This window comes from Pyrgilauda ruficollis, unplaced genomic scaffold (assembly GCF_017590135.1).
Source record: "Pyrgilauda ruficollis isolate IOZ18807 unplaced genomic scaffold, ASM1759013v1 scaffold15, whole genome shotgun sequence".
Taxonomy (NCBI): Eukaryota; Metazoa; Chordata; class Aves; order Passeriformes; family Passeridae; genus Pyrgilauda; species Pyrgilauda ruficollis.
The window spans coordinates 3,312,860-3,337,883 of NW_024513654.1; the positions used below are offsets into that span (position 1 = coordinate 3,312,860).

A 25,024-nucleotide genomic window follows, 5' to 3' on the forward strand; every position below is an offset into this window, starting at 1 on the left:
CAAACCCAAATGCTGGAGGACGAGCCTTTATTCTGTTGTCCAGAGGGAGCAGAGACCATGGCACTACACCAGCCTCTTCTCTGGGGAATTTGGGCTTTTCCCTAAGAGAAACACCAGCCACTGGGAGTTTTAAGAGGCCCTGAGGTGAAGCAGTGCTCTGGAGCTCTGCCCTGATGTCCTGGCCACTGCTTTGATGGGTCAGAGCCTCCCTGGACAAGGTCTGGGTGCAGGTGGAAGCTTCAGCCAGAGCAGATCTCGGTCTCACAGGTCCAGCTCAGCTTCTCTCAGTGACAACAACCCCACAGCAACTGCAGGTCACACAACTGGCAGTGAAGGTTACCTTTTAACACCTTCTTCCTTCATATTCCAGAAATAAATAATAATAATAATAAAAAATCTAAAAATATCTTTAGTTAGCTAGGTCAGTTGAAGAAGTTAGCATTGAGCTAACTTTAGGACAGACTCCTTCTGATTTTTTTTTTCTCATATGGGACTCTGGTTGCAGAGAAGAGCATAAATCAAAATGACAGAAAATTATATACTGCAGCTGAACATTGAGCTGTCAGCACTCCTGGCCAGTGCACAAACTTGCTTGTGAAAAATCAACTACATCCTTGGGAAACACTCTCTTCCATAAAGCAGGACTCCTTGGAGTGGCTGAGCACCACAGCCTGGAAGTGCACACCATTTCCCAGCCCAAACTGGCCATGGCACTGTGAAATGTGACACTTCTGCATTGCCTTTGGTGGCCACCTTGCTGGCATACAAAGGGGACAGGGAAAGGAGTGGCTTAGCACAGGATCCCTCTGAAAGCCAGGGTGGTCCTTCCTGGTCTACAAGAATTTGCAGAGGCTGTTTAGCTTGGTTGTTCATTGTTACTGTCAAGTTAAACTGCTGGGGATAGGCATTGGATTACTTTAGGAGTCTGACATAATTAAAAAGACCCAATTCTGAATCTGTCAAACTTTTCAGCCTGAAAGACTGGAGGTTTTTACTGACTTGCAGTGACTGACAAGTCTGAATTTGACCTTCGGAATAGATCAAATACCAAGGTGTATGAACTCCTATATATACATATATAAGGTCCTTCCTTATGGGGACACAGGGTGATGTCAAGAGAACATGTTCTTCAGAAGAAAAGCCACCCAAAAGGACCAGTGCATAGAGCACATGAACAACAGGAACTATATTGAACATGATGCAGCTCAGACAGTGGTCCTGAGGCTCCAGTTACTCATCAAATGCTCCTCAGGAGATGCCTGAACATCCTCCTCTCCCAGGGGCCATTGATCACTGTCAGGGCTCCACCTCTGTGGCCTCTTGTGCCCTGAGCCAAACCCCCAGCCCATACTAAACTGGTTAGTTCAGATCAGTGCTGCACTTGGAGACATCAGGAAGCAGCAGGGTGCTGCAGGAAACTGGCTCTGCAATTTTAATTCTTCACTTGGGAAGAGAAGCTCCAGTTATCAGGGAAACTCCAGAATCAGAACTGCTGCCTGTCAGAAAGTGATGGCTTCCTCCTGCTGAAGCATGAAACCAAATTGTACAGGGCTGATTTTAAAAAACCAGCTTCTGCAAGGGTAAGAAGGTTCACGTACTGTGTGGGTCACATTTCCACTTGGATAAGTCTGTTCTGACAGGGTGGATTCCCTGCCTAGACTCAGCTACCAGGAATGCTCTTGAGTTGTCCCAACTTCTGTGCAGTTTTCTGGGAGGGCTCACCCAGATGCAGCTGAGCATCTCTGAGGGATGAAGGGATCTATGCTGGCTTGCCTGGTCCTTTCAGGAACGATGAGGAGTCTTTGAAGCAAATGCAGAGGAAAGATGACACACAGAAAGATGACCCAAACCCCAGACTTTGAGTTAATTCTTTTGTTTCCCACAGCATTTGGGATTCCAGGTGTGGTCTGAGGGTTGGAGAGAGGATTGGATGGTGCTGTCAGCCAGTTCCAATGGCACTGTCACAGGGAATCACTGCTGGAAAGGGAACTGGACCTGCAGAACATGGGATGTGACTGATTCTCTACGAGCTGGGAGCAAACCATCCCACCAGGAGCTACGAGGGGATGTCTGAGCTCCAGGCCCTCCCCTCATGCTGTCCTAGGGACCCTCACACACAGCCTGGAATGGCCCTCTCAGCGCCCCATTGTGCTCTTCTCCAGAAAACCATGGGGAACAAAAAGGAAACAGCTGGGTTACTGCATGGGCAAGATATTTAACAAATAGAAAGCCAGGTGGAGATAGCTGACATTGGACAGTCGACCATGGGGAACAAAAAGGAAACAGCTGGGTTACTGCATGGGCAAAATATTTAACAAATAGAAAGCCAGATAGCTGATATTGGACAGTCATGGTCACAGGGGTGGAAACAGCACTGGGATCCAGCTCAGCCTGAGACCTGCTGAAACTTGAGAGTGAGAGCACACAGGGATTGATCAACACCTGGTTGGTATCACAGGTTAAAATTAGCTCTTACACAGCCCTCCAGAAATTGGGGTAGGCAGGAAAAACACCAAGCAGGGCCAAAGCAAGGCACCAAAGTGAACTTGAAAGAGACAAATGATCCCACACTGCAGTGCCACAGAGCTGCAGCCATTGGCAAACCTGATCCCAGCTCTGCACCACTTCTGTCACACAGCAAACCCCATCCCAAAAGTCACCCTCTGTTTGACCAAGGCATCTCTGGGTCACCATTCAGACTCCCCATCAACAGCACCAATTCCTGCTCCATAAAGTGAGATAAAAAAGTCTGAGACCATTTCTCCTGACAGCATATTCTTCAGGAGCTCTTACCATGGCTGTAAAATACGCAAGACTGAGTTTAACAAGGTTTTCTTTATGAGGAATGCAAACAGACACTGTAACCTTTGCTGGTTGCTTTGGAAAGATGCAATAATTAGACTTGGTGCCATGAGTGAAATTCTCTCTTTTTTTTTTTTCTTTTGTGAAACATGCAATTTAATCAGTTTGGCACTGAAAACCCAGATAAATCACAATGACTGACAGGTCCCTGATGGACAGCTGAGGGATGGTTGTAAAGCCACATTTCCTGATCATACAATTAGAGAAAAACCTGCACCAAAGTCAGTAACAGCACCCATGGCTGGAGGAGCTCCCAGAACTCCAGGAAACCCCATACCTGGGACCCTCTCATGTCATGGACAGATCCCTGGGATAGGAAGAGAGGCTTTTGTGGTTAGAAGACTGGATTTTGGAGAGCTCCAAGCAAAGCAAACCTGCATCAGAGCAAACCAGCATTCTCCACTGCTCCCCTCTTGCCTCCCAGAACTTCACACGCTACTAATTGTGTTTAATTGTGACTCATTTAAATTCAAGCATCCACAAACGGGTGGAAATTACTGCCAAATTGTTTGCTAACACCTGAAGGAAGTCTGTGGGCTTGCGACTTAATTGTTCCCATTTATGTTAAACTGCTGCAGTTTTAACTGAGCAGAATAAACCAGCTTAAATCCAACTCTTCTCCAGGTAATACATCTCAACACGTGGACAATATTAAGATTGGGGGCATAGGTAGTTATCCTTCTACATAGTTTACCTAAAAATAAAATAAAATAAAATAGTCAAATGCTAGAAATCACAGAATCCTGGAATGGTTTGTGTTAGAAAGGGTCTTAAAGGTATCTCTGCCATGGCAAGGACACCTTCCCCTGTCCCAGGTGCTCCCAGCCCCAATGTCCAACCTGGCCTTGGGCACTGCCAGGGATCCACAGCTGCTCTGGGCACCCTGTGCCAGGGCCTGCCCACCCTGGCAGGGAACAATTCCTGCCCAATATCCCATCTAACCCTGCCCCCTGGCACTGGGAAGTTGTTCCCTCTCATTCTGTCACTCCATGCCACATCCAAATTCCCTCTCCAGGTTTCCTGCAGCCCCTCCAAGCACTGGAAAGTTGCCATTCCCCAGATTTTTGTTTTTCTGAACTTCAATACACTTCTTGGGGTGAGTACTTGTACTTTTCAAACATACATGTGCTGAAAATTTAATTGGAAGTGTTTAATTGGAATTAGTTAGTTTCTAATCAGTTGGCTGCATGGAGATGCTCTAACCAAAGATCTCAGATACACAATTCCAGAGATAACTGCTTAGAAGAGGGTGCTGAGAGCACTGGTAGGGCTAAAAGAGGTGTGTGAGGAGTGCCTGGTGTCCCTGCTGCACTCTGCTCTGCCAGGTTTTCCACCAGGTCTTCTTAAACTGCCAAGATCTGGTACAGGACATGACTTTGGGAAGCAAGGAACATGTTGGAAACGTGGATTGTAACCACAGGTTTGAAGAGGTTCAGGGAGAGCAAGGGGGACTTTGTCAAAATGAAGAAGTTAAATGACCAGAGGTGAGAGAACAGATCAGGAGCTGGAGGCTGGCAGGAGCAAAATTCCATGGGTTTCACATAAAAAGCTTGGGAGAGAGCACAAGTATTTCCCATACTCCTCTCCACAGGCACGACATTTACTCGTGGGGATTGCAAATTAACCCTTGAGAGACCCCAATTCCTGGCATCTCTGCAGGATGCAGTGCACCCTGCACTCTGAGCACACAGCGCTGAGGAAGCAGATGATGGCAGCTGTTTTCCTCCACCCATCCCTATTTATTTTCTCTCTCAGGAAACCCAGCACATGTGAACATGCCAGATTAAAAGCTCTGGAGAATAAAAGTCCTGAAAGTCTGTGCAGAGGATATATACACATCTATACAGTAAGAAACAGGCACGAAGGCAGGCAGGATGGTGATGGGAAGACGTGATGTGAAGTGCTGCTGTTGGGACAGAGGGTACTCCTGGCTAAAGGCTCTCATGTCATTACACCAGAGCATGAGATTTTATCAGTGCTGACTTCTTTCCCTTACCTCCAAAATCCCTCATGGAAAGTCAAGCTGGTTTGAACAAATATTTAAACAAGCACAGCATTGGTGTTCCGGCAGCTGGGCAGCAATTTTCCTGTCAAAACTTCAGAGCTCTCTCGTCTTGCACAGCCAGAGCAGTTCAGCAGGGGCCAGGCATTAGAAGTGTGCATACCAGCATTATGGTGGAGGAGAGGGAGCAGCACACATGCCTGATCTGGTTTTGGACTGGTTCCCAGCCTGCTAATCCCAAAACAGCTGCACACGTGTCCTGGGAACAGCTGGTGCGGCAGGGAGAGCTGGAACCTGGTGGGCACAGGATGGGGGGACACCCAGTCAGTCCCTTCTGCCCCAAGGGGCTCTGCTCCCTTCTTCTCTGCCCATAATCCAGGTATCTTGTGGGCTCTGAGCTGCTGTGGTCCCATCCAAGCCTGAATCCAGAGGTGAAGCCATCATGGCTCAAAAGCCTGGCTCCATGCTGGGTGATGGATGCTGGGTTTGACTCCTGAGTCACACAGGTGGAAGGGAGTTACTGCATCAGGGACTGCCATGCTCAGCCCCATGGAAACCACTTCAATCCATCTTACACAGTGATGAGTGCACTGGTAATATTTGTTCAATGTACTCTGTCAGGCCAACCAGAACAGCCAGAGGAAACACAAACATGTGAGAGCAAAGATTGCTTCTGCTGCTGCAGAGGAGAACATTCACCCTCAGCCACCTGAGGTTTCCCATCAGGCTGGCCCAGACCCATTTCACCCAGAGCTGTCTGCCCAAAAACAAGATGCTCTGCCCAGGCTGCTCACCTGAACCTCTTCAGGAGCCTCCTGCCCAGGACAGACAGGAAAGGGGAAGGACACACAAACCACAGAATCCCTTAGGTTGAAAAGGCCTCTGAGATCATTGAGCCCAACTGTTCCCAGCACTGCCAAGGCCAGCACTGACCCATGTCCCCAAGTAACACATCTACAGGTCCTTTAAATCCCTCCAGGGATGGGGACTCCACCACTGCCCTGGGCAGCTCTTTTCATGCAGAAATTCCCTCTGCTCCTGTCCCTGTTCCCTGGAGCACAGCCCGACCCCCCGGCTGTCCCCTCCTGGCAGGAGCTGTGCAGAGCCACAAGGTCCCCCCTGAGCCTCCTGTGCTCCAGGCTGAGCCCCTTCCCAGCTCCCTCCTCATGGGACTTGTGCTCCAGACCCTTCACCAGCTTTCTTCCCCCTTCTTATTCATCCCATGTTCATCCCAGTTTCTTAGATAACAAGTCTGGATAGGAAATAACCTCTGGAAGAGACGATTCTTTTCCCTACTGACTCTATTTAAACCAGATGACAAGCTCATACCCCAGAGCCAGTTCTTGGACAGCCAGAGTTAGGGTTAGGTGTAAAGAATCTAACTTTTCATAAAATATAGATAAAGTTTAGTGAGATAAATCCAACCCCTTGGTGGAAATGAGCCATGAATGCCAGGCACGTTGGTGTCAGTGCAATGACCCCCTGGCTGGCCTGGGGTGCCCTGGGAGACCAGAAGCTCTGACTGCACATGTGGATGCACCAAGTGCTGCAGTGCAAGCACAGCACAGCTGTTTCCAATAAAAGCAAAGCCTCCCTCTCCCCCCTCAAAAGTGAAATGCACATTTGCTTGTTTTCTGAGAAAATCTGAGAATTGCCCCTGCTCTGCCAAACTATCCAGTCTAACAGGGTGTTTGCAAGCACCCTGAGACTCAGCTCTGCCTGCTTGGATTAATTATTGATGACCTGCTTGGCTTTGCCAGATGACCTTACTCAATTCAGTAGAAAATAATTTTAAACGCCCCTGAGAAAGAATCTGGACATAAATATTTTCTTTGTGCATACACAAACAGATGTGCATCTTAAATGGAGCTGATGCATTAGCTATTAATCTGATTTAATATTACACAGGAGTGAGAAAGATTAATTTCAAGGGTTGAATGTAAAGCTCAGTGGTGCTCAGACATCTTACTCTGTTAGATACTTTTAAAGACCTTAGCCTTAGAGAATATTTCATTGCTTTCCTTTAATATATCACTTACAAAATCCCTATGAAAGGTGTAAAATGAATGCTGGCTTCTACACTTGCAAAGCATCTCATGGAGATTTAAGTCATAGAACTCTGGCAGATGCAGATTCTAGCAAGAAAGGAGCTTTGCAGATTATAAAAGAAAGAAGTCTTAATTTAAGGTTTCAAATGCTGCTTGGAGAAGTTTGACTTAAAAAGTCTTAGGCCAGATTGGCACTGATAATGCAACCCTGGAGACAAGACACTCCAAGTTACAGCTTTAAAAGACTGTTTCTCACCAAAGAAGAATTTGAGCTACCCTAAGGAGAATAATATTTGTCTCCAGATGCTGCTCACTAAATCAGCTTTAATTTTAAACGAGAATGAAACTATGAGCTATCTGTGCCACTCCCAGGAAACCCAAGCAGACAGACAAGCAGCCAGTTCTCCTTCCAAAGGGCAGGGACAGCCAATTCACACACGTGTTGGGAACCAGCACCACCCTGCTCCAAAACCCTTCCCACGTGGGAAGCCAAAAAAGCACCTTCACAGGAAAATGAAGGCAAAATTTATATTTTTGTCTGCAAAATTGTTCGGCCTGGACAAGGCAACGGCATGGGGTCTGTCTGACTTCTCTTCCCAGACCAGATTCCAGATAGGAATATTACATCCAACCTCACTCAAGGACATCAGGAACACCCTAAATGTGCTTGTGCTGAACAGATATAACAAAAGGGAATATATATTTGGGCTAAACCCCAGGAGTTCTGCCTCTGCCTGAGTCAGTGCATGACTGATGTCCTCTGGAAGGGCTCAGAGACACCTGAGCACGCAGAGCCACCCAAATAACTCAGCCCTGCTCCTCAGAAACTCCTGCCCCTTCTAAAGCAGAAACTTTACTAAAGTTATTCCAAATTATGGCTCATTTGCTTAAGCAACTCTGTAACTGAGATCTTCACAATCTTCTGTTTGGAAGTTTGACCTGATGTCTGCCTGCCTTCCCTTCCATGACCACAGTGCCAAGGGAATGAAACTTCATTTGCTTGGGAGATACATTTACCAATATCTGGAAGTGACATTTACCACTATCTGGAAGTGCTCAAGAGGCTTGGAGCAACCTGGGATAGTGGAAGGTGTCCCTGCCCGTGGCAGGGGGTGTCACTGGGTGGGTTTTAATACCCCTTTGAATCCAAACTATTCCGTGATTCTATGAAGTGATGGAGCTGATCAAGTTTGCTTTTTGCTTTGTTTCACGGATGAAAAAGTCCAGATTTGCTGATCTGTTGAGCAGGTAATGAAGGAAACCTTGTGCCATGTGCCTGCAGCCTCCAGGACACTGAATGGGGTCGCTGGGGCGTCAGACCCTAAATCCAGCAGAAAACAACACAGTTCTGTATGGACCAGCAACAGCCAGCCCACACTGCATTCCCTGTCATTTTTTAACTGGCAATGGGGACCTCAGGCCGGGCTGCCTCCCTCCAGAGGAAGGCAGGATGTCCTCTGCAGATTAGGCTCACAAAGGTGGGAAGCTGTTCAAAGGATGAGGACACGCTGCGCTTGCGGACCGCGCTGCGCCCCACGATCCCAGGGCTGCTTGGAAGCGCTGCAGGAAACAGGCAGCACTGCTGCCCTGGAAACACCAGTGCTGCAGGGATGGCTGCGGGCTCTTCCTCCCCCTCCTGGCTCTCCTCCACCCCGGCAGGATGCAGGAGGCAGCGCCGGGCTGGGGGAAGGCAGCGAGCACATTTTTCAAGGTGTCAAACCACAGCTAGGCTCGTGCTTAAGAATGGATTATGGAAAGTGCACTGAACCAACAGTGTTAGTGCAGGGATTAAATCCCTGGCACCCAGCCCTTGGGCTGGACACGGAACAGGCCAAGGGCTGTACCTGCTTCCTTCCAGCTCTGACTTCCAGCTCCTCAGATGGAGGAGGCTGCTCGTGTGTCCCACTTGCTGTGTGCTCAGTGCAGGCTCAGAGCCAGCCCCCGGCTGAAGCCTTCCAAGAGTTTTGTCAAATACCAAGTCATGTCAACAGGGATTTTGCTGCATGTTGTCAAAGAGATAATCCCAAATTTGCAACAACTCAGTGATGAATATTTGGGTTTGGGATGCTTGGTTTCAGTTCAGAGATTTGCACAGGTTCAGTCTGTGTCCTGCGCTAACTTGCACATCCTCCAGCATCATTTTCTCTGTCAGTCCCTTCCACCTTCATAAATACAATGGTTAATACCATGGCCACCTCCAAATAGCTTTTTTAAATTGGTTTTTGCAGGACTGACTGGACATATCCCACAGCAGTTTATTGCTGGCTGTTATCACACGTGTGAACCACAGCCTGGAACCACAAAATCGTTGAGCAGGATGAGTTTGTGCCACACCTGGAACACTCAGAACAGCACCAGGCACCACTGCTGCTTTCAAACCCTGCCACATTCACCCTCGTAGGGCTGAGATGGTTTCTGAGTCAGCTCTTCATGAGCTCCAAAACTCAGAAGCCAAGGATCAGGCTGTGCAAGGTGCCCAAGAGGACTGGGAATGAAAGGGGTGCCCAGGGGCTTCTCCACCTCCACTGCAGCTGGCAAGGCTTTCCCATTTCTCAGGATCAGACTGAACTTGGGACTTTTCTTAACCATGAAATCAATAAAAAGACTTAACAGCTTTAGCACAGAGGAGGAAAAACCCCAAACAAACAAGAGCAGTGGCATGGTAACTGCTTCACCTTCTTGGTATCTGCAGTATTTGCTTTTGTCTCTTCTGAGCGTTGTGGTTGAGACCAGTTTCCTCCCTTTGCATCAGCTTCAAGTGAAGACTGATCCTTTGTAGAATGAACAGCCCAGAATACTGGTTTTAGCTGTGCTTCTGTAACCCAACCTGGCTTAAATGAAGTCTATTTACATACCATGCTCGATACCTTTGAGAAAATCTAATACTTAAAATACTTCAAAGGTCTACTTTGTACTGGAGGTGGGACAGCCAAGGCTGTGGTCTGCACATATTGCTACATTCCAAAGGCATTTCAGGGTGGAGATATTTGTCTGTGGAGTTAAAAACAACCCAACAATAAGCCAATCCCCTTCAACTTGCACTCAAAGCAGCACGGAGCAATCTGTGGAGGGCTGATCAATCCTCTGATGTTTTTTCTCAGTCTAAAATGAATCAGTGGCTTGGGGGGGTGTGTGCTATGGAAGTATAATCTATATAAATATAATAAAGAATTTTTTGAAACAAACGACCCAAGCCCTTGTATGGAAAGAGCTTTAGCAGATCATAAAGGAAGAGACTTCATCAAGTAAAACCTTAAAGGAGATGTTCTAACTTACAGCACTATACATTAATGCTCAGCAATGCACAGAGTTTAACTGCCTGTTGCTTTCCTACCATAAATTACTACCTGCAGCTAATGGAAAACCTTCCTCCAGACCTGTTTATGCACTTCACTCTCATTTCATACACTCACATGGATGGAAAAAACAGCAAGGCAGCCTGGAGTTGTCTGAAGTCCCTACAAATGGGCATGTCCTGAAAGCAATGAACATTTAAGGCTACCCCATGTGTGTGTTTGGTGCAAGTTGCTTGAGCAGCTCATCACATATGCAATATTCTGCAGTTTTTATGATTGTTTATATTTTAATTTAATAATTGGCTTTAATGTTAAACCATGCTGCCACTCACACACAGTTGTTTCCTCCCAGGAAAGGGCACTTCCTTCTTTTTGGGGGAAAAATGTATTCATGGTTTGGGTTGGAATGGACCTTAAATCCCATCTAGTTCCATCCCAGAGAAAGGGGCAGGTAGCTTAAAGCAGGAAGAAAAATTACCCATCTGGGGGATGCAGAAATGCAAGGTGACATTTGGACCTTGGTTTCACTACTCTGCATCTGGGAGATGCTAGTTAGATACAAACCCAGAACAACAAGCCAGAGTCCCAACCACTTTCCCAAAGGATTAATTAAGGAATCCTCCTCCCAGCCCCCATTCAGAAAAATCTGGCTGGAAACTAAGTACCAGCAACTGTTTACCCCATTAGAGCTGTGCAGTAAGAAAGGACAGCCTCCTACAGCTTCCCACAACTTTGGGCAAGATAAACATCTTTGTTGCAAAGCAAGAGCCTCTCCAGTTTTATTGATGGAGACAGAAAGTGCCAGAGAATGGGAGCTGCTGAGTCCAGCCTCTGATTAGCAATTAAGCACTTGGAGAGGGGCAAGGCTCTGGGCACAATGTCCTCCCCAGTGATTCATAGAAAACCTTCTCACATAAATTAGCCATCCCTGTGATTTTAGTGCTTGGGTGTGCTCGTGACAAAGGAGCCTCACGGGGCTCTGTGCAGCCATCAGATCCAGCCTTTCCGGCCTGAAAATCTGGGGGAAGGTCTAGGAAAGGCTGTAGATGGACCTGTGCCCCCCTCACCACGTGTGGACAAACCCCAGGGTCACAGGGAGCCTCCAGGATGCCACAAGCATTGGGCATGATCCCTTTGGCTTGATCTGCCACCAGCACCAAGAACGGGATGGGAGACAGGCAGGGGCTGTGCATGGCTCTGTGGAGCCCCCTGACTCCCTGCTCCAGCCCACAGCAACCTGGGCTAGTGGAAATTGTCCCAGCCCATGTCAGGGGGTTGGAATTAGATGAGCTTTAAGGTCCCTTGCAACCCAAACCATTCCGTGGTTCCTGGTGCACCACGGGCTGGGCTCCAGCCTCGTGCAGGCCTGGGGGAGCAGCACCCAGCTCCACAGCAATGCTGGGATCTACCTGCTCCTCCCACCCTGGAGGAGAGATCAGACCAGGTATTTTTCTCTGCAAAAGGAGCCACATAAACTCCAAAGGCTGCTCACATCCACAGTCCATGCCCCTAATTGAAATCTGCAAGGAGGCTGGGCTGATGGATCCTCCTGACATGATGTGCCCAGAGGAGTTTGCAGAACTCGTCTGACACTGCTGAGGGCTTGGCTTCCCCACACACCTCCTTCCCCCACCAAAAGCTACAACTGAAAAGTCCTGGTCCTTGGAGGGAGCACTGGTTTTTATCAGATGGTAACAATGAGTACATCATGAAATCATTTAATAGTTCTCATTAAATGCCTTGCTGGAGAGCAGCCCTGATTTATGGACACTATGCTGTGGGTATAAATAAAGCTGCAGTTTGCTTGTAACACAGCTGGTCCCGAAAATTAATGTTTTGTTTTCCATAACCTTTGTACTCTCCCCTTCCTCTGCTACTATGGCAAAGCTCAAGGCGTGTAACTCGATCGCTCTGGGGAAGAGGAGACACATCCAAGGGCTTGCAGGGGCTCTGCCCTGCCTTGGGATGCAGCTTCCCAAGGGCAGCCCTGCTCTCCAGCTCTCCCTTACACGTGGATGCACCTCCCTGTTTCCAAACACAGCCCTCACGGGCAGCCCTGCCTCTTGTGCTGGAAGTGCTGCTGGAACAGCCTATCTCACCAAGCCCAGGTCCAAGAAACGCTGATATATTTAGCACTGCTGCATAACTTTCCATCCTTAGAAGCCCAGTATTCCTTTTTCTTTCTGTGGCCAGGGAATAGGACAAAAGCCACCCAAACCAGATGTACATCCGTCTCCAGAGGAGAGGAAATACGAGGCTGCTGTGACACAGGACAGTGGCCAGAGACGTTTTTTAATGCTTATATTAACCACGGCACCTAATCCTAAGCAAACACTTCATCAGCTGCACAGTGTTGTTGTTTTTTTTTTTGAAAGACCTTTTAGTCCCAGCACAAGGTGTTCACTGAGCGTGTGACTGAGCACAGGGAAAACTGCACTTCCAGGCCAGGCAGATGTTGAGGAGGCTTAGGAGAGAGTAATTTTAAACAAGGACGGGGAGCAGGGCTTTGCAATCATATGGTTTGCAGCTGGAATTTACAGGCATGATAATTTTATAACCCTCTCCTTGCAGTTTTGAAGCAGTGCAATATTCTTTGCTGCTGCAGGGACAGGGCTGCAGGAAACATCCTCCTGCTTCTGACAACTTAATGTGGCCCTGAGCCTGCACCCCGTGCTGTAAAACAGGCAGAGGGGAGCTGGCAGAGCCAGCAGAGTGCAAATGGGCACTTGAATTACACAGGCATTAAAACGTGAAGTCTTAAACTTGACCAGTTTACTTCTGCTCACAGCCAGGCCTGTTATATCTGATTGATTTTATGAGTATATATGAGGCTTTTCTTCATAAAAGTCGCTTTCTAGTGACTTCATGTAGTTCTTTTCTGGTTGAAACCAAGAAAGCTCTTACTCAACCAACCATTTTTCATGTGTACATAATACATGAGGCTGCAAAATGATTGCAAGAAGAGACTTTCGGGTGGGAGGACTCAAAGCACTGAGACAGCTGAGAGCAAAACAATGAGAAAATCACCTCAAACCATAGCAGGAAATGTGGGAAAGATTAACTTCTTTTTAAGAGTAATATTTTTACATTTCCACAGACACAATCCCAGTGCATATTCCAGGTACTAACTGTACATGGACTCACAATCTGCCCAAAACCAAACCTCAGCTATCATCAAGCTTAGTTTAGCCACATATTTGGCCTCTAAACACGAAGAAATTAAAGAGTTTTTCCTTGGGAGGCAACGCAGATTCTGGCAACCGCTATTGAGTTTCAAACATTTGAAAGTAATTGCTAATGCACAAAGAAGCTGGAATTGAGGAGAATTTTCCCCAGGTTGGAGATCAGTGCTGGTTTCCACTCCAACAGCTATTGAAGTCAGTCAGACTCAGTCCAACATGCCCTACACAGATGTCAGCACTATCCCCAAAACACAGATACTCACAGACACGTACATGCATTTGGAAGTCCATTTTTCTGTAGATGGAGGAAATTTATATTCAATTACCTTCCTTTAAAATGATACATAAAGCAGAAAGACAACTTGCTACAACAGGAAAAATTTATTGAACTAGTTTCTAGGGTGTATTTATTCGTAATATAAATTTTCACTAGGTGATGGATTTAGATGAATCTGACCTAAAGCCTCTGGCTCTTCTCTCCTACCAGTTCATGTCTTGATAATTAATAAAGATTTATTTTTTTCTTGGAATTTAGTTGTGTAAAAATACACCAGTTTTGCAGAGTTCATTAACTCCAGGGTTTCTACTGAGCCACAGGGTCTCCATGGTTGATCTTTGGCTGCTGCAGATTCCAATCCACTTTTTCTTGCTATGAACCTTTGTTTCGTTTTATTGCTCTTTGGGTTTGTGAGAGAGACTGGGAAGGAATAGGGACATGGAGAACGTATTTTTGCTTCTGACACTGGTGTGTGACCTTGGGTACATCACTTGGCTTTTCTTGGTTTCCACAACTGAAAAATGAGAATAACGACACCTTGCTTCTTTGTGTGAGCACCTCAGAACTCATTAGGGAAAAAACAGATACAGAAGAGTGAGGTGTTTCCAGACCCTGCAAGACTAGGCAGGGAGAAGATTCAGAGTGATGGATGAATCTGTGGCCAAAAAAGAGAATGGATCAGCCACAAACTGTCTGGGATGATGCCCTGGCCAGCTGGGAGCCATAAATGGATTTTGGCATTGACTTCAAGAACTTCAGAGCTTGACCTTCTACATTGCAGGACCTCATGTGTAAACCAGAAATAGCAGGATTTCTGTCTTCCCATTCCCTCTCACCAACAAGGATTTTGCACTCCTTAAGGACTGACTGTGTCTTACCTAAGGTGTTAAATTCAGTTTTAGTAGGAACCTGGAGGAAGACTGAAAGGCAGTGAAACAACCCTGCAAGGAACACAACCAGCAATAAGGGGAAGAAGAGTGAGAGAAAAAAAGGAGTCATTTGTGAGTCAGCATTGAGCTGGCTCTGGGCTGAAGCAGCCGTGGGGTGTGGGCACAGCAATTTCAGTGATAAATTTGTATATAAACTATGGGATAAACCCTGGTCTCTCTTAGCAGCTTCCTTTGACTTGAGTGGGAATTGGTTCCTCGCAGCTGAGAGCAGGATTTCTCCCTCTATGTGTAATGATAAAAAAGAGGAAGAGCCTTCTTAGATGATCATCACAGAAACGATCTTGGCCTTTATAACACTGACACCAAGAATTCAACTTATAAACCCCCCTCGTGATTGCATTTCTGCCAGAATAAATTTAGAAATTCAGGTTGTTGGCTTGTGTGCAAGAATGCACAAAGTTTCTACTGAATGTGTACAAGAAAGCAATGGCCCTGACTTCCTTCCATCCATACCCATGGAATCACAGGATTGTTAAGACTGTAAAAGACCCTGTGCAAACCCCTGGCCCAGCAACACACCAGGTTCTTCCCCCTGGACAAGGGGGATGGCAGCAGCTACTCCTCAGAGCAGGTCCTTACAGTCACTGCCCCAAGGAAGGGAGCTGCTGCCAGGAATTAAAGGTAGCCAGCCATTTCTTGCTTACTGTAAATATTTTGCAGCCTGTTTCAATCCTCCACACTGGAAAATGCTCGCTGTTCCCAAGGCAGGGGCAATCCAAGTGAGACTGCTTCTTCCAACACCTCCAGCTTCCTTTTGGAGCTCTTCTGGGGTTCTGCAGCCTCCAAGGGACCATGACCAGCAGTTTGGCTGTCCCTGAGGCAGGTGGCTTTGGCCTCCAACAGGCTGAGCCACTACTTGCCCAAACAAGAGAGTCACAACAAGCATCCGCCGCAGGAAGAGTTAAAACTAAGAGTCCCGCTAATGCTTAAGTGTTACAAATCTTTCCAGTTAAAATAAATTATTCAGGAGATGTCAGCCTCCCATCAGCACCATATGAGCTACATTTTTAATAGTTCTGTGCACTGAACACGTTCTGTCATAATATCAGTGAGACTGAGCTGTGAGATGAGGAAGGGGGAAACGCGAGCTGCTCTCTCTGCAGGGCCATGAAACACACGTCGCTCCAGGCAGAGTGGAGGGGAGTCAAACACACAGAAATAATGCACTGACTTCAGCAATCACAGCAGCAGCCTCTTCATTTCCCTCAAAAGCCTTGTCCTACCTGATGGCTAATTCACCCCCCACCTTCCATTGTCTTGAGGTTTCATTTATTGTGAATGAATCCACTCTGTGGCTCCACCAGATTTTTCGAGACAGAAACCATCAACACCTACTCTAAAGTCTCCTATCTTAACAATGAAGAGTCTTCTGCTCCATGTCTCTAGGTATAATAATAAAAGAAGGGAGCATTTCTCTTTGCCTCAGATGTTAAAATAACCACCTATCTGCCCACTGACCCATAAATTAATTTATTTGTCCAAATCACAATCCACTTGGCCAAACCCTTCTATCTCCCATCCCTGTTTCTGCTCCAGAAGAGGGGAAAAGGACCAGATTTCCCACAGGGAAGCTGTCTGGGATAAGTAACCCAAGAGCAGAGCCTCTTGTCCTACTCAAGGGAAATAGGCTGTTGAGGAATGACCCCAAATTCCCATCCTTCTTGCTTCTGAATAGGAAAACAACTTTGCCTCCAGTGCTGCAGCTTCAGCTGGTTCAGCTTTTAACTGAGCGAGAAGGAGGCACAATGAGCCACTGCAAGGCTCTTGCAAATCAGAGGAGAGAAAAGGGATAGGGATATGGGAGATCCACAGCCTGTTCCAACAGCACTGGAAGGCACATCAAATCCCAGCTTCTGAGGAACAACCACCACCTGTGCCTTCTCTCTTACAAAAGGGAACAGCTGCTGACACAAGCGCAGCAGCACCTCAGTAGGTCTGGCCTGTTTTAGGCTGAGCCCAGCAAGGTTAATTAAGGATGTTTTACTAACTGGTTCTCCCCAGCCAGACTTAGATGAAGAGATGGCTGTTCAGACCAACAAGGCAGCATATGGAGGATGGAAGAAAGGACCAAGGTTTGGCAGGAGTTGAGGAAAAAAACGCAGCCTCTTGCTGATGGCTCAGCGGCTGCGGTGAGCGCGAGGAGTGAAATCCCCCTGGATGCCCTCACACACTGCCACCGCTCACCCAGCACCTCCCTGGGACTGGAAAAAGTCCCACAAAGCACAAAAATGCTGCGGTCAGTCCTGAGCAGGCCCAATGTCTGAGCAGCCAGCAGAGAGAACCCGTGCGTGCCCAGGCTGGAATGAAGAAAATCCAAATGCAAATATGCTGAAGGATCACTTGCAGGAGTCAAGTCCCCTGGGGAGTGGCAGGATGAGCCTCTGCCAACACGGTGGCTTCTGAGAGTTAGGCCTGTGCCCAAAGGAGAGCTGAGTGATGCCACTGATCCCCAGGGAGAGCAGGAAGGGCACTGAAGCCTGAAGGTACAACTGAACAACAAGCTTGGAGCAGCAATGCTCCTGCCCGTGTGAAAAAGAGAGTAACAGCCCCTGCAATAAAGCTAGAACTCCATCAATTTCCCCATTTTGATTTATGCCTGCTCCCTCAGCTGTAAAACAGCTTAACTCCACTCACCTGCAGCAGATGGGTTTCATCTGCCATGGCTTTGTACCTCGTAAACTTGGATGCAAGGAGGATGAGCTGGACCTGTGGCCAGCAAGAGAATGCTTGGCAAAGGCCAATCCATCATCCAGGCTGGAGCCCACAGACACAGGAGCGGGCTGGAAGTCAGCTATTGTGTGGATGCACCAAACCTTTGGTGGAACAAGGGTAAAAAGAGAACAGGAAGCCCGAGCCTGCTTGCCCAGAGGCAGGGATTGTAACAGTGCCTGTCCTCACAGCATACAGTGCACGCTCCTGCAAGACTGTCATGTGCCACGTGAGGAGGGACATCTGGGGAAATACTTTCCTTTGGACACCAGGGAGGGTGAGGAACCTTCATCCCATCAAGTGTGAGGTGAGCAGAGCACCAGGATGGAGGAGCAGAGCAAAGGTGGGGAGAGCCAGCTGCTGGTTTTTGGGAGCAATGCTGCCCAAGGTATCAGGGAAGTCAAAATTCCCTTCCTCATCTCCTACTCACCCCATGGAAAAATAGTTTATCTGACATTCCCAAAAGAAACACTGATCTTTTCCAGCAGTACTGAGCAGAGGATCAGTACCAAGATGTACCACAATTAATTAATTCTGGTCCAGTACTGGTTACAGTTATGGTACCTCCAACAGGAATTGTGCTCTTCTAAATGGAATTTCTAGCAAGGATAAAAATTGAGCCCCTGAAGAACTCATCTCCCTGAGAAAAGCGCATTTCTGAGTGCCCTGTGGAAAGCTGTTCCTTGTCATGTTACTCTCCATCCACTCCAGCAGTCCCACCTGTTCCCTGGGAGGCTGAAGACAGTTCTAGGTATTTCCAGACCTGGTCTGTGCTAACAAGAAGTCAACCATAGTGCAGCAGCCAGAGGTGCAAAAATGCAGTGACCTTGTGAATAGCAAAGACAGACCCAAACCAGAGCAATTTGTGCTGTTTGGAGCCAGCCTGGCAGTGCCTGCATTAAGAATGCATGGACTCCAATGTGGAACATGTTTTTGCTGAGAGTAATAAAGCCTGAGCAGGAAAGCTGGGGCTGTTGAGCCTCTTTCCCTCTCTTGGCAGCCTCAAAATTGCTTCTGGTTTATGACTTCGGGGGTGAGAGCACAATAAAAGAGGTGGGCTGAGAGGGGACAAGGGTTTATCCTGCCACCTGTCCCCAGAAATCGTGTGTCAGAAATGACCCACAGCGATGGGAGCGGCAGGATTCGGGAACATCAGCAAAGCTGGGGTCAGGTCCAAGCTGGTCCCGCTCTGGCCAAGCCCTGTTTTTTATTTAAACTCCTAAAATCAGCTGCTGCAAACTCCCTGAGCAGCTTTTTCTGTGAAACACTGATCTGCTGCAAGCACCGCATGTGATGGCTGCGGCAGTGGGCAGGAGCAGGGGCCACTGAGGGTACCTGGCAGAGAGGGCTCCCCAGGAACACCCAGACCTGGGTGACTGCTCTGCAGCCCCAGGAGATTTTGGAGCAAAGCCAGCATGGCTATACCCCAGGGAATTAATCCCAGAAAAAGCCCTTCTGCTGGGGAGCAGGAGGATGCACAGGTTCAGGTCCTGCTCAGTGCATGAGGCTGCCAATGTGGGAAGGGTTAAGGTAACCACAGTCCCAGGCTTGTTTACCCCAAGCATTAGAGAGGGATAGTTTGCTGTGAACACACTGATCAATATCTCCCAGCTGCCAGTTTAATCAGGATTAAGTGAGCAGCTATTAATTCTGCTCTTTTCCAACAACATTTAGCCACCATGTGAAAACATTTCTTCCATCACAAACAAATTAACCTTGATATCATCTATCCAGACATCTTAAAGGGATTTAAAAAAGAAAACCCCAAATCAAAACACTAACAAGAAGGGCCAAGACCAATAATCTGGCTTTAATTAGAAGTTTTCCAGCTCACAGGTCCATGAAACAGCAGCGGGGGTGTTTGCTCAGAGCCAAGGTGTGCTTGCCTGGCACACTGGGTGTTGAGACAAGGCTGGATGGACACCTGCAAATCCCCTTTTAGAGGATCCAAAAATCCACTGTTTAGAGTCCTAAAATATCTTGGAGGAGCAGGGAGCAGCCACCAGGTCCCCAAAGCCTGTTCCAGAGCAATGTCAGAGCAGAGACACCTCCCTGGGACAGGCACAGGTGTCCCCCTTTGGCTCCTCGGGCACTAACAAAGCAAAGCCCCGGAGTGCCCAGCCCTCACAGCAAACCCCAGGAAATGTTTTACCAGCCTGACTGGCACAGGCTGCAGCTCACCCACAGGCACTGAATGTTTGTGTACGTGCAAACTGCTTCTCCTGTGAAGCACATCCACCTTGGGCGAGGGGTGGCAGGCGGCCACGGGCCCAGCGTGCGGCCGCGCATACAAACACACCACAGGCATTCAGCCTGGGACTGAACTCCAGGGCTAAAGATGACAGATGCTTCCAGAGCCACCAGCAAACAGCCACGGCACAGCCACTCTGAAGAGCCAGCTTCTATTTTGTCTCCTTTTCCCTAAAAAGTCTCTAGTTCTCATCCACGGGGTGACTCATGGAGGAAGAGAACACATCTTAGGAAGAAGGGAAGCAGGACACACAGAAGCCCAGCTCTGAGCTTTGTAAAAGCCCTTTCTCTCAGCTATTCTGCACATGGCAAAGGCACCAGAAGTTCTCTGAAAAAAAAAGGATGACAGACGGGGCTGGACTTTCTTTCCAAGCTTCCTCTGAAATCACACTTGGCACAGCAGCCCCAGCCTGTTGAAAGAGCATGGGAACGTGTGTGGCAAGAGCTGCTCTCAGGTTGGAGCTCTCTGGGCTTTTCTAAGCCATCTGGGCTCTGATTTAGCTTGCAAGTCTGTCAGTCCCAAATGAAAAGTCAGCTCCTGACCCAAGGGTTCAGCTCAGGGTCGACAGCTGAGGAGTGTCTGAAGAACTCACTCTTTAATCCTCCTGGTTCACAGCAGTGGGGAAAGGCCTTTGCCATTGCAGAGGAAAACTCACCTGATCCTTTCCTATTTCCAAACTCCACTGCCTCATCTAGCTGGAAAAATTCTGCTGTTTCCCCTCTGCTGGCAAAGGAAGGAGAGACCCAGTGCAGGCAGAGCTCAGGAGCTGATGATTTTCACAGTGATGGGTTACACAACCCTTCTTCCAGCCAGCAGAACAAGGCAGCGCTTGAAAGGCTGGTGCTCTCCCTCCAACCCTGAACCTGAAATCCCACCTGGATTAAGTTTCCTGCTGCTATTCCCAGGTGAAAACCCCAATGGCCAGGTACAAACCACCATGCCCAACTGGTGAGCAGCCTGAGATCAAACAACTCCAGTGCAAGCCCCATCTGCTGCAAATCCTCATTCTTTATGGAACTCCAAAGCTTTGTGAGATGCAGGGACACCTGCCTACCTCCTTCCCCAGCTGGACCCAGGGAGGTCCTTGAAGAAGGGACAAATTTCACCACGATTCACCAGCTGGTGTGAATTCTGCCCTCTTGGTACTCTGTGCAAGCCACAAGGACCCAGCCTTGGGGTGGGGAAGCACGTCACTAGTGGTGACAAGCCTTTTCAGAGCAAACCTCAGAACTCTTTCATTGCAGAGCTCGGCTTCCTTCCGCACAAACCATCTCTGAATTGCAAAGTGACACCCAGCCCTGATTAATAGACGTGTGGCTCCGGGCCTCCGCCCTCCCCACTTGTGTCAGGAACGATGCTGATATGAGTTTAACTGAGGAGCTATTGTTCAGAACGGGCCACGCTGAGCCATATTTCATCCAGAGGAGCAGAGATTGGAGGAAGGCTGGCACATGGCAGAGCAGGTTCAGATAGCACTGAAGGTCAAGCCAGCTGCACTGTGGAGGGCTGGAAGCTTTCAGGATGGGGGATAAAGTCGTGCTCTCCAAGGACTGGGAATAATCCGGGCGACAGCCGTTACCCAGAGCTGCCTCTGGGAATGTTAAAATAAGGCTTTGCAGTGTTTCTTGAAAGATCTTAGAGAGTTTTACAAACATCAGGGAACCAAATCTCTCGGTGCTCCCAGGGTGCAACACAAACCGGCTGGGATAACCCACCCAGGCAGGTCTGGAAGTGCCAACGACTCTTGCATTTGTTTTACTGAAAGGGAAACCGAGGCCCCGGGGGGAGTCAAGCCAACATTTCCTAATTTGAATGCCTGATGTTAGGCAACTCATCTGCATGAAGAAATAATTTATAATTTTTACTACTACTTTTTTTTTTTTTTAATCAGATTAAAGTATTACAAGGTTGATCCCCTTCCAGACAGCTTGGTTTGCTGCATTGTGTTTCAACACTTGGATTTTTCCCAAAAAAACACCACCACTATATTGCAGAAATTTGTCATAGGTCTGCACATGCTTACACAGAGAGCCTTGAAAATGGCAATACCAAATAAGTTTTTCCTACAAAAACAAAAATTTCCTTTGAATATTATAGCTGATAGATAAAATATATACTTACTGCTCCATAACTAAGAAAGCCTCCACAATTTTAATGCATACTGCCCTTGATCATGTAGAAGCAAGGAAGAACAAAATCATTAGAAGCTGAATTATTCTCAAAGCCTATTATCATGCTATAATCTTATTAAAGAAAATTCATGCTGGTGTAGCCTCTTACCTTCACCACTTACAGAAGAGCCATGTGGTGTAGTTCTGAGTGCACAGAGATAATAAAATTACATTGAATTATGCGGCCTGTGTATGGCCAAAGGAGCATAATTCCATCCTTTCGAGGAGGGCTGCTGATTTTTCTCAGGGAGGCGACACCAGCACTACTCAGTTACTGTGCATAAAGGGACTATTCATCATTATCTGCAGAGAAGCAATTTTGGAGAAGATCTCGGGGCTGCCAGGGCAGAAAGGCACAGCTTGCTGCCACGGCTCGGCCAGCAGCCAGCGCTGCCTTCCTCAGCTTCCATGGCCTGGCTGGCTGTGGCTGCCTGGACCTGCCCTCCCAACAGCCCTGAGCTGTCCCCTGACACAGCCTGGGCTATGGAAGGTGTGGAATTAGATGCTCTGTAAGGTCCCTTCCAAGCCAAACCATCCTGTGAGGGAGGACAATGCTCCAGCTCCCCACGGCTGTCCCCGCAGCCCTGCAGGATGCTGCACACAGGGCAGGGAAATCCCACCTGGCCTGGGGTGATAATGGGGACAAGGGATGCCACAGGAGCCCAGGCACAGCAGAAAGCCAGAATAACCTGTCAGCAGATGTGGGGGAGCTGGACTGGCCCTACAGCTCCACTTCCCAGCAAAACACCACTGAGAGATCTGAGCTGGTCCAGCCCACCACAATGCCTGCACAGCTCCATCCAACTGAGCCAGCTGCTTGGGGAGAGCATGGGTGGCACCGTGGGGTTTGGGGTTTTGGGGCCAGCTGCTGTCTTTTCTTTTTCCCTTTCCCCTACTAAGGGAATTTAGCTGGTCATGAGTTAGGGACACAATAAAGGACACACGAGGAGAGAGTTCTTGCGTTCATTGTCCAGCGTGAGAGGTTTGTTGTAAGAGGCTGGGATTATCCTGCTCACTTAACTTTATGTAAACTTTTCAGAACTAACATTTCATTTCACCCTTTTACTAAAAGAAACATTGGCTTGCATTCCTGTTTTGCAGATGATCACACTTGACACTCTTGGGAACACGGAGCTCATTTAGCCTCGTGAGGTGCCTCTTGCTCTCTTGGGTCTGCACATGTGTCCAGGTTCAGTTTATCTCAGCTAAAGTGGATTTCCTTTGTTTTGTTTTTCTTTTCCTTTTTTATAATATCTAGTTTATGGATCTGTGGTTGGCTGCAGTTCTGTTAAACGCTTGAAGATGTTACTCAGCTCCTCTGTTTTCAGTGGAACTCTAATGCATTTATTCTGCTTTAACAAAGCCTTAATCTTGCCCCTTCCAGAATCTGTGCAGGGTTCAGTGTTCACCATTACTCCCTGAAACAGCCAAAACACCAAATAAATTTGGCTGCTCCTGCTTGATTCCCAGCACAAATTGCAATTAGTGAGCAAGGGCTTCACTCAAAATAATTTTTCTCCCATTGTCTGCCCCGAAGCTGGAGCGGAGCAAGAGATTGGAAGAGATTGAGTTTGGCAGCAGTGTAGTTGAAGGCACATCCCTGCTCCCTGCTGTGCTCCTTGAGGATGTGTGTTCAGAAAGCAGGAGGCTTTAGCCACAAGAGCCATGTATTATCACCCTTTGAATAGCCTGCATTGCTGTTCTCCTACAAAAACCCGGGGAAGGCTCTTTATCTGAAACCAGAATTGCATGAAAATTAGCTGGGGCTCATGAAGTAGCATCTGTGGTATCTTTTTTTTAACCCTGCTTTACCTCTCCTCATCTCAACATGTAAATCCTGTCACTAATGAGATTAATGGCACAGAAACCTCAGGAGCAAAATCTGTGGCTTTTGGAGGAACACAGAGCTGGAGTTTTCTCAGTAAATCACATTCAGGTGCAGCTCTCAGGTGCCTGCTGACTTCCCCAGTTCTCCCCAGGGTTATATGGCCATGTTTGCACACCTAACAGACACAGACTCACATGGATTTGGGGCTTCTCAATGTCCCAAAGCCCTGTCTTTATCCTGAATTAGACTGAATCACCTCAGAATCACAGAAGCATTTTTAGGTTGAAAAAGACCTCAAAGAGTCCAGCTCCACCTGAACATCTTTTAAATCCCTCCAGGGATGGTGACCCCACCACTGCCCTGGGCAGCCTGTCCCATTCTTCTCCTTAACTTTATTTCAGGGTGTTGAGGTGTTTGGACATTTCAGGGTGTTGAGGTTTTTGGACATGGCCTCTCCTGGCTGCAGGCTCTCTCCTCTCTGTGCTGCCACAGGAGTGACATTATCTCATGCTCATGAGCTCCCCTTACAGCATCTCTTGTCCCTCCAGCTCCTGGCAACCTCTCTGGCACATAATTAGGTTTGCTCACTCAGTGCTACTCCTCCTCCCTGCTCAGTGGGTTGGGTACTTCTCTTTGCAGAGCTGATGGCTGCAATTCAGCCCTCACTGGGCTCAAACCCTCTCTGCCTTGCTTGTAAACTCACACCACAGACTTGGACATCAGGCAAGCAGGGCTCCTAAATCAACCTCCAAATTCTGGTGTAAAATCCCCTCCCTCTATCAAGGCAGGGCACACCCAGGCCTGCACAGTCAAGGACTTGATAAACTGAGCAAACACCAGCTACCGACTGGGCTAACAGGGGCAGTTAGGGCTCTCTAAAACGAGATTATCCTGGAACTGCAGAACCCACAGATGTTGTGCCACTGCCACGGCAGGGCTCAGCAGCTGCAGAGCGCTGTCAGGGGTTTGGGATGATCCCAGACCATTCAGGCAGTGATTTGGGCAGAGAGACGTGACCAGAGCAGCCATAAAACCAGTGCTATGCTGCTGTGTCACAGTCTGGGGGAAGCTGTGCAGCCCCAGTTACAGATGTGTCACTGGAGGTGCTGTGCACCATGACCAGAAGGGTTTGCACTCTCAGACTTGTTCCAAGAAGTGCCACACCTCAGTCCTGAGCTGGTGTGAGGTGCTGCTGTTTCAAGTGTGACCCAGATGAGATGTTCTGACTGCAGGAAGCCTTTAGTTCTGGTCTAAGTGTCACCTCACAGGCTGCTTGGTGACACCCTGACTCATAACCACATGCTCTTCCTGAGCTCACACGTTTTCCTCCTCCCCAGCCCTGCCCTTGAGCAACTGCTGCTCTTACAGAGCCTCTTCCCTGCTCCTCATGGCCAGGAGAGCACAAGGTATTCCCAGCTCTCCCCACAGATCTGTCTTCTGGGGAAAGC

The 25,024-nt window shown here is 48.0% G+C and overlaps 1 protein-coding gene across 1 annotated transcript in view; it reads right to left on the bottom strand.

Annotated features, from left to right (window-relative positions):
• Window positions 1–25,024, bottom strand: part of LOC121350067 (phospholysine phosphohistidine inorganic pyrophosphate phosphatase) — a 71,781-nt gene that overhangs the window by 3,246 nt on the left and 43,511 nt on the right. The window lies entirely within an intron of this gene.